Raw genomic sequence first — 12,824 nt, forward strand, 5'->3', positions numbered from 1 at the left:
GGTGTAAGTGAAAGAGAAGTAAAAGCCTGTATGAAGTGTATGAATTACGCAGGTTTGTACTAAGCTTTTGCAAAACTTATTGTGCAATATAATTTTTATACTATCATGCAGAATTATTTTTTGTTTTACAAATTATGGAAAGGAGAAAGATGCTAAGCAGTGCACAAACCCCTTAATCTATCCCAGTGGTTCCCAACCTTGAATCCCTAGATGTTCCTGGACTAAAACTCCCAGATGCCTTCACCATGAACTGTCCTGGCCAGGATTTCTGGGAGTTGTAGTTCAAAAACATCTCTGGAATCACTGGTTTAAAGCAAGAGTAGGCAGATGACGCTAATTTTGCCTTGCCTTTTCTGTAACCCTGTTTCCAGGCCCTTTTCATATCTTTTCTCTGTTTTTTGTGCCACTCGCTTTAAAGGAAAAGTGTCACACAGCAGAAATGATTTGGGAAATTGAATTGAGCCTTGAACTTGGAGAATGATTGCTTGCTTGCTCACTCACTGTTTCAAGGAGATGCAGTGAGGGAACAGACTTCTTCAGAGTGTGGGTGGTCTTGTAGCGTTTGCATGAAGGAACAGCAGCAGCAAGGGCTATTTTTAGCCTAAAGTAGGCCAGGCAGCCCCAGAAGAAGTTTTAATGTGAAGATTTTTTTTTTTAATGGGAGGAGAGACTCCTTAGAAGAAGAAAAAGGAGAAAGCAGGAAATTAAACAAGAGGCGCAACCAAAAGGTGTTCCAGTTCAGTAAATATAAGGGTCATGAGACAAACTAGCTGGTGTCTGTTTCTTTCTCATAAATTTATATAACATGCCTTCCTTTTAAATATAGGAATGGCTTTCAGAACCATTACACTGCATAGCCAGTGGTTCCTAACTCTGGGTCCTGAGATGCTCTTGCACTACAACTCTCACAAATCCAGACCATCACAGCTAGTGGAAGTTATGGGAGTTTTAGTCCAAGAACATCTGGTGATCAAGATTGGAAACCACAGGCATAAGCAGTAGTTTTCTGAGAAAACGGGTTGCATAGAAAGCTACTCTTACAGATGCATTAGCCTCTCCCTCCCTCCCCCATCTGTGCATTTGTGTATGTACATGTGTGTGTACACATTATCTGCCAGCGAGTTGTATAGCCTAATTTTCCATTTTACTATGGCGTAGAGATAAACAGCATCTTGCTCTCAGGGGTGCTCTGGTTTTACTGCTAGCATTACATACATATTTGAGACATGTTTTTTGCAGGTTGCAAAATGAAAGAGGATTATAATTAGCCATGGCTTCTGTGATTAATGCTTTGCCAATTGTAAACCCAAGTTATATAAACAGACTTTCCGCTGTGCAGTATCCAGTCTTGAAACCATACATTGCCAAATTGTTTTCCAAAGTTTTATAACCTAAATCACAGGAACAATTATTTTAATGTTCTCCACCACTCTGGAAACTCTAAGCTTTCCCCATGTGACTGCAGCGCCATATGGGTGGTTGCTACCTTTCAATTCACCACTGTTCTGTGACATCTTCTACAAAGTTTTGTTCTGAAAACAAATTCCTGAACTCAATCAGGTGTTGAATTCAAGAACTTTTCACTGCAGATATCTGGTAGATACAATGTGAAACACTGTGACTTTTTTACATCAGAAAATCTGGAACAAACAGAGCAAAGAAAAAGGGATGTAGAGGAGCTGCAAGGAGGTCTAGGCAAAAGGTGTTCACCAATCCCCGTTACGGCATTAGGTCCAACAAATTCCTCACAACAGCTATCCTGGATCTGATCCTCACTAACAGAATAAAACTGGTCAATGACATAGAAATAATATAAATTTTGTATGGGAATGACTGCCTCCCCCTTTTGGGAGAGCTGAGAGCAATATAATGCACGCCCTCTTTGTTGTAATAACAAAGTTCAAGAAAGATGGTTTCAATAACCTTAAGAGAATAATGATTGATATCTCAAAGTCAAAACTACTCAAAGAGAAGGAAATTTGTGATGCATGGAGCTAAGAATATAAGCAGACAGGTGGATCTGAAGATGGATCAGATAGCAAGAGGGTGTGTAACCCATCTGAAGGTCACCCTCTAAGCTGCATGGCTGTGCAAGGATTTTAATTTAGATGTTTCCTATGCAGTTCCAGATTCCTGGTTTAATTCACTGCACCACAATAATTTTTGCAGTGCTTTTCCTAATTGCTCCAACCACTTTATTTTAGCTATCCGTACAGATGTAAATATGCCAGGTGTGGGGCAGAGGGCCACCCATACAAGTATGTCATAATAAAAGCTGTAGTAAAAGACCTACTTTTCTAATTTGGCAAATGGTTTTGTTAGCATCCTAATGGTAATTTTACTGAATAAGACCAACAGCAGCAGAACTTGTGGAACAGTTGGTATTCTCTTTTGAATCTATTAGACTGGTGTGCAACTTGTGGTCCTTCAGATATTGTTGGGCTACAGCTCCTGTTGTCCATAACCAAAGTAGTAATAATATGTAGCATTCACCACAATCACTTTTGAGAGGTGCACCACCCCTGTGAGGTGGGACAAAGGGTCAAGAATTGACCCAGGACCCTCTTCCTGGGTGGGTGGGGCTTTAGGGTGATGTAGGGGATTGGTAAGACCATCCTGGGCCTATAGGAGGGGTTCATAAATGCCAGGGTCCCCCGTGACCATAGTGCGGCCTCAGGATTAGCCCCTGAAGTGACATGTTGCCCCCAAGGCCCTGTATGCCAATAGGGATAGATTGGAGGGGTTTAGCTAGAAAAGGGGTGGCCATACGGCATGCCTTGGCATGTCCTTAGGCCACCTGGGGCTGAAACTCCACAGTGGTTGCTGAAACACCACAGTGGTGATTTTAGGGACCTTTTGCACATGCTTGCCGCTCTTTGCAGAGACTGGCATGGCTTGGAGAAGATGGAGGACAAGGAAAACCAGCTCCCTGGTACCCAGGGGCCCCCAAAGGTGAAAAGCCAAAAGGACCTGGATGCCAAAACCCCAGCCAACCCCAGAGAGTGGTACATGAATACAGAGTCTGATAATGAGAATATGCTGCCTCCATCACTACAATGCCTAGAAGAACCTGAAAGATGCCACAATATGGAAGCTCCCTTTTATATAGAGAAATTGTCTGAAACATCGGTATGTAATCATTTGTAGAAGGGTGGTGCCAGAGGGTTGCTATATATGATTACTCTGTGTATGTTTTTGTTAAAACTCCTCTTTGATTTTTCAGGAACCTTCCCATTTATAAGTAAGTGGAACTTCCCTGAAAAAATGCAAGGCCATGAGATCCATTGTAAGGGTAAGCCTTTATGGAATTCTGAAACACTGACTGGTTATATGAAACAAGTGTGCATGGGATGCCACCTAGAAATGTTTGGTCAAGAGGGACATGTCTGTCTGTCTGGAATGCACACAGCCTTTCAAGAATGCTGCGAATGTTATGTGGATAAAACTATTTTAAGACTATTTTTTATGTTCTTACATTGGTTGCTTACCAGCATCATCTTGTCTACATCACTAGGAGAACTGTGGATTATATGTCTGAGCTTTTAAAAAATGTAACAAATTCTAATAACACCTATTATTTTTTAAAAATTACTGAGAAAATCAGATCAGAGTTTTCAAGAGACTGTGTTAACCAGGCTTAAAGGCTATCATTATAAAACGTTTCTCTGTCAAGCCTGTAAAATTTGAATTAAAAAAATACAATGCTACATAGGAAAGGGCAACTGTCTTTACAATGCTACACAGGAAAGGGCAGCTGTCCTGAAAAGCAAGGGTTTTGAGGTCAGATCAGTTTGGGAACATGAGTGGAGAGCTATGCTAAAAACAGATGAAGAGCTCAAAGAATTCCTTGCTTCAGCCGATTTTCCAGAGCCCTTAGAACCATTGGGACTCTCTCTTTGGGGGTTGTACAAATGCTGTCTGTCTGTACTACGGGCCTAAACATGGAGAGCAGATTAATTCCTATGATTTTACCAGCCTTTACCCCTATGTCAACAAAACTAAAGAGTATCCTCTGGGTCACCCCGAAATCATTTTTGAGAACTTTGAACCTGTGTCTGCATACTTTCATTTTGTAAAGGCTAAATCTATCCATCAAGAGGCCTCTTTTTCCTAGTGCTACCCTCCAGGGTTGGTGGAAAACTCATGTTTGCGCTGTGTGCCCCTTGTGCAGAAGGCCATCAGCTAGATTCATGTCAGCATTCTGATGAGGAGAGCCTTGCTGGGGACATGGTGTACTATCGAGCTGAATGAAGCCATAGCAAAGGGCTACAGGGTTGTGAAAATCTATGAAGTGTGGCATTTTGAAAACAGATCAGCAGGCCTGTTTTCAGAATACATAGAACTACACCTTCATCACAAACATGAAGCCTCAGGCTTTCCTGAGTGGTGTGTCAGTGATGCAGATAAAGATAAATACATAACGGATTATTACAACAAAGAGGGAATGCATCTACGGGAAGAGAAGATTGCTGCTATTTCCAGAGACTGTTACAAGGAGTTCATCAGTTCATCAGTGTATTGGACAACTGACCCAGGATCATGCTCTCTATATTCCTCCCAGTTTTGACGGAGTAGATCTAGAGGTCATCTAGCTTTTCGTCCAAATAGTAATTCAAAATGGATAAATCCTGTACTTTCCTGGGGTACAGATCTATAGGCGTATAATAATGGCTGTAATTTATGGTCCCAGTCATTGGGATTCTCAGCTGTGTATGCTCAAATCATTCTCATTAGGGAACCATTAAATTTATCAACTAAACCATTGGTCTGGGGATGATAAGGTGATGACATGATGTGAATAATGCCACAATCTTTTCATTAATTTGAAAGTAAATGAGGTTCCCAAATTGGTAATTATCTTGGGAGCGAAGCCCATACGACACATATAATTTATTAGTGCATCTGCCACTGTCTCTGTTTCAATATTCTGCAAAGATACAGTTTCCGGATACCTTGTGGCATAATCAATTATTGATAAAACAAATCTATTCTCCCACTTGGTAACTTTAGGTAGAGGCCCCACTATGTCTAGGCCTAATCATTGAAAAGAGGTCAAGATGACTGGCAAAGGGCACAGCTTAGCCTTGGTCTTGTCATTCACAGTACCCTGTCTCTGGAGGTGTCACGGCTCTAATAATATAGTTTGACCTACTTCCCCATCCCAGGCCAATAGAAGTTTTGAGCAATCCTTTGCTTAGTACGTGAGATACCTAAATGGGCTGAAAATATATCTTTATGCGCCTTTTCTACAATTTTCTTTCTATATTTGGAAGATACTACCAGCTGTCGGAGAATGCTTTCCCCTCCCCTCATAGGGTTCACTAGCGCCTCTCTATATAATAGGTCTTCTTTTATATAGTATCTTTTTAGGGTTTTCAGGGGTCAGGGGCCCTTAGCTTGTCTAAAGCATTCACTTAAGGTAGGGTCTTCCTTTTGTTCTTGTCTAAAAGATGGATTATTAGGATTCCTCATGGTAACTAGATCAGCTGTTTCACTCCCTTCTCTTATTTCAGGAAGTGTTTCATTCATGTCCTCATGGCTTCAGTTTGCAATCCATGAGAGCGAGTGGTCACTAAAACACTCTGCACATGCTCAGATAAATCTGGGCCTATTAAACATGGGGCAGGAATTTGATCCACTATGGTCACTTTCCAAACTCCTGACCATCCCTTATATCTTTGCCATGCGCAGCACCACTATTTCAGCTCCAATCCCTTTAATAGTAATGTTTTCATGGTCTAACATATTTTCCTTGGGGACTATATCTGGGTGGCATAATGTAACTTGTGAGCAAGAATCTTTTAATGCTAGATACTTAGTATCATCAACATAAATAACATCTCGGGACCCGCGTAGAAGATTCTGGTTACATTTTATCAAAAAGCATTGGATGACCCTAGCCACAGGAGGCTTTGGTTTCTCTGGCCTCTCTGTTACTTGTGTTGCTATGGTTACAGCTTCAACTACTTTTTTAGAAGCTCCATTACACTGTACACAAGATACCTTCTTTGGCTGACTAGAATTTCCCCCTTTTTTGCTGGTTAACATCTCTTTTCTTTAGGGTTTAACACTGGACCCAAAAGTGTCCTTTCTCCCCGCACGCATAACAAAATTTACTGGCTCTGGGTTAAAAATACAGGGCCTTGCCAATCTTCCCTTCAGAGCTATTTTGTTTCAAGTGACTCAGCTCTGGGGATGAGGGCTTGCCTTTAAAATAGTTTCCAGTAGCTTGGGTACTCCTGAGGTAATCTCTACTGGGTGGGGTCCCTCTTCTCCTGTTGTCCCACACTTTCCCACCAATTTTTACCTCAGAGAACCTGGAGTTTCTTATTTCACTTCTGGTATCAGCTTTTTCACTTGTTTCCAGTATATTTTTAGGATTTTTGTCTCTTACTAAACAGCATAACTCCCCAGGTAAAATAGAATAAAATTGATCCAACCCAATCACATTTTTCATTTGTTCTAAAGAAGTGACATTCTCACACTCCATCCACTTCTCCAAACATTGAACTAATTTAGCCCCCAATTGGGAATAAGATTCATCAGGCTTTTTGTCAGGGCGTGAAATTTTCACCTCAGATGTTCTTCATTGATGCCATATCTTGAATAAACCATTTTTTCTATAAGCCTCAAAGTCTCTGGCCTGCTCTAGGGGCATCTGTGAATACAAATCTGCTAAATCTCCACTTATTTGGGATCTCAGCAATATCTATCATTCTTCCTTTTCACATTAAAATCCCAGCATGCACATTCAAAGGAAATTAGGAAAGATTTTGGGCAATCACCTTTTCTATATTGGGGAAAATTCTTTAGGTCTATTTTTGAGATTTCCCTCATTATTACAGTTGTTATTGTTGTTATTTTGAGATGTCAATTCCAATTGTTTCATTTATATTTGAAACTCCATTTCTCTTTGTCTTAATTCCATTTCTTTCTCTCTTTAATTCTATTTGTCTAGCCTCAGCTCTTTCCTTTTCTCTGATTTCTAATTCCTTGAGTTGGCGTTCCTGAGCTTTTTCCTCAGCTCTGAGCTGTAATTCCTGAGTTTTTTCTTCAGCCCTAGCTTTTTCTCTAATTTCTAATTCCTTAAGCTTGAATTCCTGTAGTAACCTCCATTTTTCAAACTCTTGGGAGCTTAGATCACTTTCTCCCCCAAGGCTCTTCTTATTCCACAGATAGAGGAACTCCATTTCCCTCCACTTCTTTAGGTAAACCTTGTGACTCTTGAGGATCAATTACCTCAATTACTAAATTTTTACTTTGTTTAGGTGGCATACGTATGTGTATTTATTTAGATAAGAGCTGGTTTATATGGCAGAGATAGTCAAGCCTCTTTTTAAAATACATTTTCTTTCTAAGATACTATATAGCTCTCTCTCGGCAGCTAAGGATGGCTACACTTTTTGTTTCTGGCACCTCACCAGCCACACTGTTCCTTGGTCTGAGACAATCTTTGTGCCTCCAGACACAAAAGAACTTCTGATCTTTTTCAAGCCTCTGCTTGTTCCTATAATCTCAGACCTATTTTAATCCCGGCTTCCACTTTTTCTCTACAAGCGCTCCCTTAACTCTCGGAGCCTTGGATTTTAAGTCCGTCCACTGGGCCTGTCCAAATCCTGAGGTAACCTCAAACAGAATTTTTCCTTTCAGAGTCACTCCCTATCTTTAGTCCCCCCCCCAAGATCTGCGTTCAGGAGTCCTGCTACTAAGCTTTTCCACAAAAACTCTAGCGAGTCACCCACTCCTTCATGACAGAACCCTGACTAACAGACATTCTTGACTCAGAAATTTTCTCTTTAAACGTTGGCTTTACTGGTATCTTTCTCATATCCCACCGCTGGACACCACTTGTGACGTTTACCATGTAAACCCTGCTTGTTTCCCCAAACAAAGGGTTCACGCTACATCTCCTCACCAGCAGATAACAATTGGGACATTCCCCCTTTTCTTTCTCACTACCACCAGTGGATTTCCTTTATCCACAATGAATTTTAGTCAGAAACTTGTCAGGTTGCTGCCAACAGAACTTATTTACTGAATTGTATTAACTTTAATCAGAATCACAAATGTTATTTATTCAATGCATATAATCAAATCATTCAAATATCATATATCTTGCCACCTTCACCACCTGCTCTATATCTCTTGACCAGCTTCTCTTTATTATTATCTCTTCTCACTATCTCCCTGACTATATATCTCTCTCTGTTTATTTTTTCTCTTTCTTTCCTCCTTCTCTTCTGCCAAAACCTTCTTCTCTCTTTTGACTCTGCCCCTCCACTCCTCTCATAGGCTCATGCAAATGAGACCCAGATTGTGAGTGACAGAAGTGTGTGTGTGTGTTTAGTCATTTAGTCGTGTCCGACTCTTCGTGACCCCATGGACCAGAGCACGCCAGGCCCTCCTGTCTTCTACTGCCTCCCGGAGTTGTGTCAGGTTCATGTTGGTTGCTTCGCAGACACTGTCCAGCCATCTCATCCTCGGTCGTCCCCTTCTCCTCTTGCCATCACACCTTCCTAACATCAAGGTTTTTTCCAATGACTCTTTTCTTCTCGTGAGATGGCCAAAGTACTGGAGCCTCAGCTTCAGGATCTGTCCTTCCAGTGAGCACTCAGGGTTGATTTCCTTTAGAACTGATAGGTTTGTTCTCCTTGCAGTCCAGGGGATTCTCAAGAGCCTCCTCCAGCACCACAATTCAAAGGCATCAATTCTTTGGTGGTCTGCTTTCTTTATGGTCCAGCTCTCACTTCCATACATCACGACAGGAAAAACCATAGCTTTGACTATGCGGACTTTTGTCAGCAAGGTGATGTCTCTGCTTTTCAAGATGCTGTCAAGATTTGTCATCGCTTTCCTCCCAAGAAGAAGGCGTCTTTTAATTTCAGGGCTGCTGTCTCCATCTGCAGTGATCAGGGAGCCCAGGAAGATAAAATTTGGCACTGCCTCCATATCTTCCCCTTCTATTTCCCAGGAGGTGATGGGACCAGTGGCCATGATCTTAGTTTTTTTGATGTTGAGTTTCAGACCGTTTTTTGCACTCTCCTCTTTCACTCTCATTACAAGGTTCTTTAATTCCTCCTCACTTTCTGCCATCAGAGTGGTATCATCTGCATATCGGAGGTTGTTGATATTTCTTCCGGCAATCTTAATTCCGGCTTCGGTTTCTTCCAGTCCAGCCTTCCGCATGCCTTCCGCATGCCTTCCTACCAGGGGCTTATGGGATTTCCCAATCCCCTGTGCCCCTTAGGACCCCCTGCAAGTCTCAGGTGGATGCTGCCTGAAGACCCAGAAATAACATGGAGCAACCATCGCACCCACAATCACACTCAAGCCCATCATCCTTCTCATCACCCCACATCAGGGTGCAGGCCGGCTTTCTTGCACTTTTCGGCGGCTTCTGCTCAGGTTTTGCAGTACATACGAATATGTGTTCTGTAGATCTGCATTTTCTTCTTAGATTTTCTGTGTCTTCAGGCAGCATCCACCTGAGACTTGCAGGGGGTCCTAAGGGGCACAGGGGATTGGGAAATCCCATAAGCCCCTGGTAGTAACCTTGGGGGCACAAGCGCCTATTGGCTTTCACTGGGGCCTTTTGGCTTGCCCAGTGAGCTGGTTTTCCTTGTCCTACATCTTCTCCAAGCCACACCAGTCTCTGCAAAGAGCATCAAGCACTCACAGAAGGCCCCCGAAATCACCGCTGTGGTGTTTCAGCAACCACTGTGGAGTTTCACCCCCTTGCAGCCTAAGGGCATGCCAAGGCATGTCCTGCAGCCACCCCTTTTCTAGTCAAACCCCTCCAACCTCTCCCAATTGGTCTACAGGGCCCTGGGGGAGACACGTCACTTCAGGGGCCAATCCTGATGCCACAGTCTGGTTACGGGGGACCCCGGCATCTATGAACCCCTCCTATAGGCCCATGGTGGCCTCACCAACCACCTACATCACCCTAAACCCCTAGCCACCCAGGAGGAGGGCCCTGGGTCAATTCCCACCTCACAGGGGTGGTGCATCTCTCAAAAGTGATTGTGATGAATGCTAGGTACTATTACTACTAACCAATGCCTGTACTGCCTGGGAATAATGAAGTTGAAGTTCAATAACACAGAGCTATATAATCATTGAGTTGGAAGGCTCCTACAGTATAAGGCCACTGAGTCCGACCCCCTGCTCAATGCAGGAATGCAAGTCAAAGTAGATCTGAGAGATGTTTGTCCAATTTTCTTTTGAAAGCCTCCAGCATTGGAGTGCTCACCATCTCCTAAGGCAGAGGTGGGCAATTAATTTCTATAGCGGGACCACATTAAAAAATCTGAACTGTGTTCAGGGGCTGAACCAACTTCACTTAAAAATAAAATGAAACAGTGATGTTATGATTGTTTTTATTTCAAACTTGTTAATCTTCACAAATATTAAAGAGTTTTTTTGTGGTATGTTAAAGATAAGCAACTGATCAACTTTAGACAAAAAGCTATAAATGGTTGTGATGTCCAAAACTGTCCGCGGGCCAGACAGGAGTGGCTCGCGGGCCGCACTTTGCCCAGGTCTGTCCTAAGGTAATGGGTTCCATTGTCATACTCTCAGAATTAGGAAGTTTTTCCTGATAATCAGTCAAAATCTGAATTTCTATAAGTTGAGCCAATTATTATGTGTCCTGCACTCTGTAATGATCTATAGCAGATCCTACCACTCCCCTGTGTGACAATCTTCTATGAAAAATGTTAATGTCTCCCATCAATCTTTATTTTTTAAATCAAATATCCAGTTCTTTTAATCTTTCCTCATAGGACTTGATCATCCTTATTGCCCTCCTCTGAACCTGTTCCAGTTTGTCAACATCCTTCTTAAATGCGGCATCCATAACTGGATATAGTGCTCGAAAGGAGGCCCAGCCATTGCTGAATAGAGGGGAATTAGTTCTTCATAGGATTTGCAGACTATACTTCTGTTAATGCAGCTTAAATAGCATAGGTCTTTTTTGCAGCCACATTGCACTGTTGGCTCATGTTCCACTTGTGATCTACAATGACTCCAAGATCCTCTTTGCTCATCTTATTATTATGCATTTGTGTCATCCTCCCCCCCCCCAGGTGGGGAGCTTTGCACTTATCCCTGTTAGATTTCATTCTATCATTTTCAGCCCAGCGCTTGATCTTGTCAAGATCTTTGAGTTTTATTTTTATTTTCCATCTGGAGGGTCAGTTACACCTCGGTAGAAGAGGTGGAATAAAAGTTACTTATGGCAAATATGAAGTACAGTTTGCTAGTCTTCTCAGATATTTAGCCTTATATCAATACTTGAGGTGTTTCATATTTGTACATTAATTTATCTACTATTTCTTTGAGGAAAACAACCCTTTATAGCTAAAGTACAATACTGCACATCCATTATTTTATTGATGGCATGACATGGATCACCTTGTCAGTATTTAACATGTGCACCAGAGCTAAATGTCACACACTCACTAACAGCTTCCTCTTGAGAAGATTATATTTTCACCTTGTTTTATTGTTTTCCACAATCCTGAAGAGATGTTACCCACAATTCATCACTAGCAGTGCCAATGTAAGAACCATCTCTGGGGACTGATTTTAGAAGAAATTATTTTCTATATGTTGACAAGCATGTCAATCTTTTTTTCTTTCTTTCTCAGTAGCTAGGTCAATAAATGCAGCAGTGGCAGCATGAGGGGAAAATCAGAGTCTCTCAGAATCTTCCAGGTGATAAAGCCTGTTCTTACCAAGTCATGGACTTTTCATTATCCAAAATTGTTAGAGTGCCTTTTCCAAAATGATGGGATAACATATTCTTCTCAATTTCATCCAGATCAATCCTTGTTACTGACACCAAGCCATTTTAATTTCCAGCAATGTCACAGAGTAATTCTACAGTAAGGCACTGGGGTGAATTAAGATAGCCTTGAGTCCTATTCAGAACTTTAAAAATGGTTTTTTTGGCTGCAACTCCCAGAATCACCATCTTGCATAAGTACCACTGACCATGATGACTAGAAGGTTTTGGGAGGTGTAGTCCAAAAAAATAACTGTTCTAAGCTCTGACCCCATTAGAAGGATTGAAGCCACAGAAGCTGCCTGACAAAGGATATGGGCCAGAAGCCATGATGCAAGGTTCTGCTTCAATATCAGCTAGACCTTAACATTGACTGTTTGTGTGTGGAATTATGCTCACATGAAATTAACTGAGTTTGCCTATATAAACAACACATCGCTAAGAACACAACAGTAAACAACTAATTTTAATACATTGGCCAACATCCATTTGTAGTTACACAACTGGTGTGACTTCTAGATGCAAATTGCCCCAAGTTAAGAAATCACTGTACACGTTATCAGTTGCACAATGAATCATATAACTTAGTCTGTGACAACTAATGTCTATATTAACCTCTTAATTTGAGGCAATTTTCCCTTCAAGTTCATGCTGTTTGTGTTATACCACAGTAACTAGATAAGAGGATCTGAGTCACCATCATCATTGTTGTTGTCTTCAACAACTAAGTTGGTAATGAGTAAATGTGTCTTTGAAGGATGAGGACCCTTTGGTCTGGTAGATAATTTGGACCTCAATTCACAGAAGTGGTGGTCAGAATCTAGGGTTATGAGAGATGTAGTTCAAAATGTGGAAGGCCAGAACTTTCTCACCCCTCCTATAACTGCATTTCTTCTTGCCTGTCTATTGTTTTGCAACTGAGAAATCAGAAGACTGGGGTTTGGAAGGGCAGCTAGAAAGGAACTAGAAAAGATCCTCAAGTGTAAGGATCTGTGACTGGAGACCAAGGTTAAAATCATCCATACTATTATATTCC

At 41.7% G+C, this 12,824-nt stretch overlaps 1 long non-coding RNA gene across 1 annotated transcript in view; it reads left to right on the forward strand.

Annotated features, from left to right (window-relative positions):
• The window catches only part of LOC140704807 (uncharacterized), a 41,008-nt gene that overhangs the window by 10,057 nt on the left and 18,127 nt on the right, over window positions 1–12,824 (forward strand). Inside the window, exon 2 of the long non-coding RNA XR_012084245.2 lies at window positions 3,224–3,292. This is a non-coding gene — a long non-coding RNA (uncharacterized LOC140704807). The remainder of the gene's footprint in view (window positions 1–3,223; window positions 3,293–12,824) is intronic.

This window comes from Pogona vitticeps, chromosome 2 (assembly GCF_051106095.1).
Source record: "Pogona vitticeps strain Pit_001003342236 chromosome 2, PviZW2.1, whole genome shotgun sequence".
Classification (NCBI taxonomy): Eukaryota; Metazoa; Chordata; class Lepidosauria; order Squamata; family Agamidae; genus Pogona; species Pogona vitticeps.